We start from the raw sequence: 7,424 nt of genomic DNA on the forward strand, positions 1-7,424 counted from the left end.
AATATTTTCCACACGGCAGATTTCTACAGGTAAAACACGTAACAATACAGGAGCCAAAGTAAAATTTTATGTTATACGGGAATTTAATGCCAGAAATGCCTAAAAAGTGGAAAAGCCGAATAAGTATAGCTAGCTTCACGAACAAACAGCGATTATATAAGTATGAAAGTATGTATTAGATACTATCTCAACCTCTTGTTGTGGTGAGAAGTCGACTTTTACCCTAATGCAATAATCATGAAAATTTCCCCCTTCGCACAAGACAAAACTATTTAAGGTAGCTAGAATAATGGCAGCTGAAAACCCATGCTGTAGTATTTTATTTTATTCGATTGTGATTCTTACAGCCATCATATCTGGCTATTAAGCTTATACGATACTTATTCACCGATTAACGATATGATTCTGTCTTTACGGCATACCTTTGTCATTCACCTACAGTACGTTGTGAGTTCGAACCCGTTAGAAACCACCATATTTGTGAAGAGATTACATGAACCAGACTTCATAGGAATACAGTACGTCTGCAAGAAGTGATGCACAGTTTGTCGCCATACGAACCTATCATAACATGCAAAAGTGACAGGTTCATAAGTATGCAACATGTACCAACCACTTTGATCAGGGTGCTCTTCAACCAGCGAGTCTCGCCCCCTGAGAAAATCCCTACACAACAATTACCTGGTATTTGTGATGGCACATTTTTTACCTGCAGCCTACTCTGACAACACCCACAGCCAGTGTTCTCATGTTGATCAAATAAAAGCTGTGTACCGATGCATCTTTGTAACCAAACTATTGGTTACCCAAGTAACAATACAGCGCACTCTGTGTACATGTGCTCAGTAATCAACTTAAATATGTACATGATAAACTCATTTATTTTCTGTACCGATTAATGAGGATATTAGACTTTGATAAACTTTTAGTTATGTTATTCTTAGTGTTATCGTCCTTTCTAGGTTAACACGTACACCATTTCAAATAATATTATAAAAAGAGCGATAGCACTGCTCTATTTATCGTCTGATGAACAATGATACAATGTTGACTCTTGGTTACTGGGAACCTATATTGTTCCGAATGACAATGGTCTGTCCTCAGCACGTGATCGTGACAGTTGTGTACTTAAAGACGAACAAGCAAGTAGAATTTAGACCGGTGGCTTCTATTCACAAATTACGGGAACGTTATCCGAGCGATTATTTCACCTCTGTTATCGTCCGTTTCTCATTTGATTTGTGCCTGATTTCTCAGCATTCTGAAAAGCAATATGCAGTGTGTTCATCACCCGATTTAGAGAGTTGTTGATTGTGCAAACATATCGTGATGGTATTTTCACTACAGCTAATGACAAGCATTAAACATTATCAAGTGAGATATAACTTATCGCACTAGGTCTTATCTTTGCCAACTACTTAAAACAGCAGAAGAAGTTGTGACAGTGGGCATACAACAACGCGACTGGAAGGATGTTGAAATCCTGTTGCTTCTATATGTATGCTCGATTCGATGAGCATAAACAAACACAACAAACGCAGGAGCACTGGGTTTCTGCATACAGCGATAACTTTGTGTATTGGTAAAATAAAAACAATTTTACCTCTTAAGTTAGTCAGAACAGCCTAAGCCGGTCGACCGTATTTTAAATATGGTGGATTTGTACAGGTAAAACACGTAACACTGCAGAAGTCAAAGTAAACTTTTTGGCTGTACATGAATTTCATATAAGAAAGGCCAAAAATGCATAAGTAGGTAGTTGCAAGAACAAACAATAGTTTTGCCATGAGAACGATTTGTATCAAAAGGATGTATTAGACAATTATCTCACGCTCTTGTTGTGATGAGCAGTATACTTTTTACCCATCATGCCATATCATGAAGTTTGCCCCTTCGCACAAGACTAAATCTATTTAAGGTAGCGAGAATCACGGAAGCTGGCACGCTGTAGACTCTTGTGTGATTGTATCCTTTCACGTCTGTAATACAGCCTTTCATCACAATTACGTTAATATGTGGTAACTCGACGTCTCGAATGGATGTCATGCTATACCTATGATGACGAAGAATGCATCCTATTACTATCAACTGGGATATCTGTCAGAGCGACGTAATTTCGTCTTCACTATTCCACCAGATCCACAGCGATGGAAATGTGCAAGACGAAGCCAATAGGAGTGTACCAGCAACGTAGAACGACATGTCGTACGATCCTTTCTTGTCGAAAAGATATCCTGAAAACATTAAATGGAACTTGACTCTATGATATATGTGTTTGAAAGTGTACGAACGGATAGACTTTATGAATAATGTCACAGTGATGTGTGCTTCATTGAGTTGAACGCGACCCTTCTTTGTCACAGCTGCTGAATTGTAGTTCCATAAGCTAATAATCGATGGGCCATGTACTGAATCCTTAACCAACATCATATCAATATCTGTGGCAGGTTTCATTAAATTTGGTGCCATAATTTCAGAGTTATATCACGAATTACACAATTCATTAAATATGCAAGTGAACCCTCAATTTACTTTACACTACTAAATGCTTCTCAACACAGTCAGACATCTGTCCGATCAGTATCTGCAGCAGATTTCATCAAATTCGGTGACGTTATTTCGGAGTTATATGACTGATTACAAAACTTCATTAAATATGCTAATGAGCTGTATATTAAGGTAGTATGCACCTTGAAAGTGAAAGACTTAAAACTTTTGCCTCTAACTTTCCTCGAGGAATCTTTCAATCATTCATTCATTCATTCATTTCAATCATAAAAATAGGGGGTCACCATGCAAAGTTTGGCACTAAAGAAACAAATTACCCAAGATTTACCGATATTAGAAATTCAAAATGGCCGCCATCCCTGTGTTAACTCTATGGAGAAAAATAAAAATTTTCGAATTACGAAAAACTAAGCCATGGAAAAGTTTCTTTTCACCAAGAGCTTTGAAATGAACCCCCACATGTGGTATATCAGAAGAGAATTGTAAAAGTTTGAGAGTCCGAATGTCTGTCCCCGAGGTGCCGTTCTACCTTAACTTGACACTGCCCAATGCTTCTCAGTACAATCAAGTCTCTATCAGATCAATTTGTAGTTGGCTTCATCAAATTTGTTGTAGGAATTTCGGAGTTACATCACTAATTACAAAAGTTCATTAGGCCTAAATGTGCAAATGAGCAGATAATTGACCTGACACCCACAGTATCATCACAATGTTCGGAGATTGTTACCCTTTAAAAGTTTCATGAAATTTCGTGCATATGTCTTGATATATACAGCCACTGTCATTATTGTCTCCATAGGAAACCACTGTGTGAAAGAAATGATATTTCACAACTTCATTGATACGCAAGCCACACCAACCAAAATCTAATCATTTCTTACCATTAGCATATGGTACCTATCTACCAAATCTTACTTGAATCCGTTCAGGCGTGTTTGAGTTATCTTGTAAACAGACAGACGGACAGACAGACAGACAGACAGACATCGCTATGACATTAGCTCAACTGTGTGAACACGTGAGCTAAGGATTTTTCATAACTTCATTGATACGCAAGCCACACTAACCAAAATCTAATTATTTATTACCATTAGCATATGGTACCTGTCTACCAAATCTTACTTGAATCCGTTCAGGCACACACAGACACACACACACACAGACACACACACACACACACACGGACACACACGGAGACAGACATACATCACTACGACATTAGCCTGCGTGTGTAAACACGTGAGCTAAAAACCATGCTGTAGACTTAGTTGACAATGTGTGATTGCAACCTTTAACATCTTTACTAACGATTTACTAACGATTTTCATCACAATAACGATGGGGAGTTTGTCGAGACTATCCGCAGTTTCCCTATCGTACCTAAAAAATTTTTGGGATTTGACATGAAAACTACGGGGAGTTTCGAGACAATTCAAGAGTGACCTTTATGGTTACACGGGTCCTGAAACTCAACGTCCGAAATGGAATGGCTTATCATGCGATATCTATAGTGGCGAATGCGGCGTCCTATAATCAGTATTACCATCAATTCGGATATCTCTAAGGTGACATAGTTTAGTCTTCAAAATCGTATAGATCCACAACGACGGAAATATACAAGATGAAATCACAAGGAGTGTACCGGCAACGTAGAAGGACAAGTCATACGATCCAGTCATGTCGAAAAGGTATCCTGCAAACAATGAAAGCATGAGAACGAACATGAATACAACATTATATGTTACAGCTGGTAACGTTTCGTTTCATAAACTTCCAGTCGATTATAGTTAAAAATTTTGTGTTACCTTGAAAACATATGCGGTCTTGTGTGCTGTTATCTTTGCATCTCAGTAATGTATGGATATCATGCAATCTTTCATACTAAGTATAGAGATTACACACTGGGTACATGAATTTCAAGGTCAAAGTCACACTTTGAACATTCAGGACAAAACATGAAATTTGTCAATTTCATTGTGGTCTCTTTCAATTAGGAACTCTGAAAATAACAGACTATCTGTTTGTAAGCAAGAGGTCTACTACGCACTAAAGGCTAAAATTACTGCTGTAATTCTTATTTTAGCTCTTCATTTTTTTTTCTATTTTTGTGTGATTCAAATAGCTATCATATGTATTTAACATAACATTTCCTCATTGTTCGACGGTGTGATTTTGACTCTGGGCACGTGTCAGAATAAGTAAGGCACTATAATTGAAAACTGAGGCAAATATGATTGAAAAGTAGTTCACGACAGCTAGAACGATAACAATAGAAACCATTGGGAATAAGAAACAAAGTCTTATATTATGGAAAGTTACGGCTAGAAGTCTGAATCAGAAAGATGTGTTTTAACGAGGGAAATTTTCTTCGAAGAGTCGTTAGTTAGGCATGTGCCATAGGTAGAAAATGGTATGATATAATTCAGTGCCTACCACTCTGTCTGTGATTTTCCCTCAAGCTCTACACTACCAACGATTTTACTACTCTCGTACACTGGTATATTCTAATTATTTGATGCGAAGATTGAATTGGCATTTCCTTCTTAGCTAAATCACTGGAAACGCGATGGTAGGAAAAAACTTTATCTTTTTTATTGGTGTTATGTCACTGCTAAGAAAAAAGATTAATTATAGCGTTCAGCTTGTTCACTAGGGAATCTATAGAGTCAGATTTAAGTATATTTGCAAACAACTTATTTGCTTACTGTACTCACGCGTCATGTTGGTAGACTAATGCTTTATATTTAAACATGCATTAAAAGATTTAAAAGAAAAAGCAGATTGACTTCTTTCATAAAACGAAAAGGCGAGATTATCAAGAGATGCAAATGTTGTCCCTTTGAAGTTTATGGCTTACCCGACAGTGTAGGGCCAACGAAAAATGAGCTTCCAATGCAAAACTACGGTGGCCCAAAACTACCTGTTCTCCGCATTCAAAGTCTGCGTCGCATTCAATTGTTTTTCTCTCACATATGTCTCCGCATTCAAAGTCTGCGTCGCATTCAAATGTTTTTCTCTCACATAAGCTTATGTCTCCGCATTCAAAGTCTGCGTCGCAATCAAATGTTTTTCTCTCACATATGTCTCCGCATTCAAAGTCTGCGTCGCAATCAAATGTTTTTCTCTCACATATGTCTCCGCATTCAAAGTCTGCGTCGCAATCAAATGTTTTTCTCTCACATATGTCTCCGCATTCAAAGTCTGCGTCGCAATCAAATGTTTTTCTCTCACATATGTCTCCGCATTCAAAGTCTGCTTCGCAATCAAATGTTTTTCTCTCACATATGTCTCCGCATTCAAAGTCTGCGTCGCAATCAAATGTTTTTCTCTCACATATGTCTCCGCATTCAAAGTCTGCGTCGCAATCAAATGTTTTTCTCTCACATATGTCTCCGCATTCAAAGTCTGCGTCGCAATCAAATGTTTTTCTCTCACATATGTCTCCGCATTCAAAGTCTGCGTCGCAATCAAATGTTTTTCTCTCACATATGTCTCCGCATTCAAAGTCTGCGTCGCAATCAAATGTTTTTCTCTCACATATGTCTCCGCATTCAAAGTCTGCGTCGCAATTCAATTGTTTTTCTCTCACATATGTCTCCGCATTCAAAGTCTGCGTCGCATTCAATTGTTTTTCTCTCACATATGTTCCGCATTCAAAGTCTGCGTCGCATTCAATTGTTTCTCTCCTAAATGGGCGTCGCAGTCAGTGATTTTGTCACAAACACATGAGGGCGCTGGCAAGTTTTTGTGAGCGTGACCCATGATTGCATCCGGAAAAAGTATCACTCTTTCAGTGTTCGTGATCGCGAAAAGCTCATTGATTTCGAAGGTAAGTGACAAAGTTATTCATTGTATTGTAAGCTTATGGGGTTAATGATCTAGCCACCGTCTAGCCCTGGATGTATTGGCAGTTGTGGGACGGGCTGCCATTTTACATTCGGACGCTCATGTGGGACCCATTATGATGCGCCCATACTGGTGAGCAGCGTACCCCCTTGGCTAGATCATTAACCCCATAAGCTTACAATACAATAAATTACTTTGTCACTTACCTTCAAAAATGAGCTTTTCGCGATCACGAACACTGAAAGAGTGATACTTTTTCCGGATGCAATCATGGGTCATGGAGCGAGGGTCACGCTCACCAAAACTTGCCAACGCCTTCATGTGTGGTGACAAAATCATTGACTGCGACGACCATCCACAGGCGGCCCAATCACTATTAATAAAGCTTATTATTGAGTTTTTCTCAGTTTTCTCTGTCACTATCAGTCCCTCTCCTTTTCTTCATGCTCTGACTGATCGTAGTCATAAAATAAATGACTATATAGCCTAACCTATCCTCTTGACTCTTTATTTATTTTACACCCCATTACAAGGATGTTTATCTCTCATATACACATCTTGTAATTAATTAGTCAACACAACTAATTATGCTAATCCGTGGACTTATCAAGGGTTGGTCAACATTGCAAAGATAGAGATGTAAATGAAAAAGGAGTTTTAGTAACCTTTCCTATCTTTCGCGATGTTGACTAACCTATAAAATCCCTGATAAGTCCACGGATTAGCATAATTAGTCATGTTGACTAATTAATTACAAGATGTGTGTATATGAGAGATAAACGTCCTTGTAATGGGGTGTAAAATAAATAAAGAGTCAAGAGCTAGGTTAGGCTATAAAGTAATTTCTTTTTATTTCCTACGATCAGTCAGAGCGTGAAGAAAGGGAGAAAGACGATAGAGAAAACTGAGAAAAAACTCAATAATAAGCTTATTAATAGTGTTTGGGCCGCCTGTGGCCCATCTAGGAGAGGAACAATTAACTGCGACGCAGACTTTGAATGCGGAGACATATGTGAGAGAGAAACATTGAATGCGACGCAGACTTTGAATGCGGAGACATATGTGAGAGA

Source organism: Ptychodera flava, chromosome 14 (assembly GCF_041260155.1).
Source record: "Ptychodera flava strain L36383 chromosome 14, AS_Pfla_20210202, whole genome shotgun sequence".
Lineage (NCBI taxonomy): Eukaryota > Metazoa > Hemichordata > Enteropneusta > Ptychoderidae > Ptychodera > Ptychodera flava.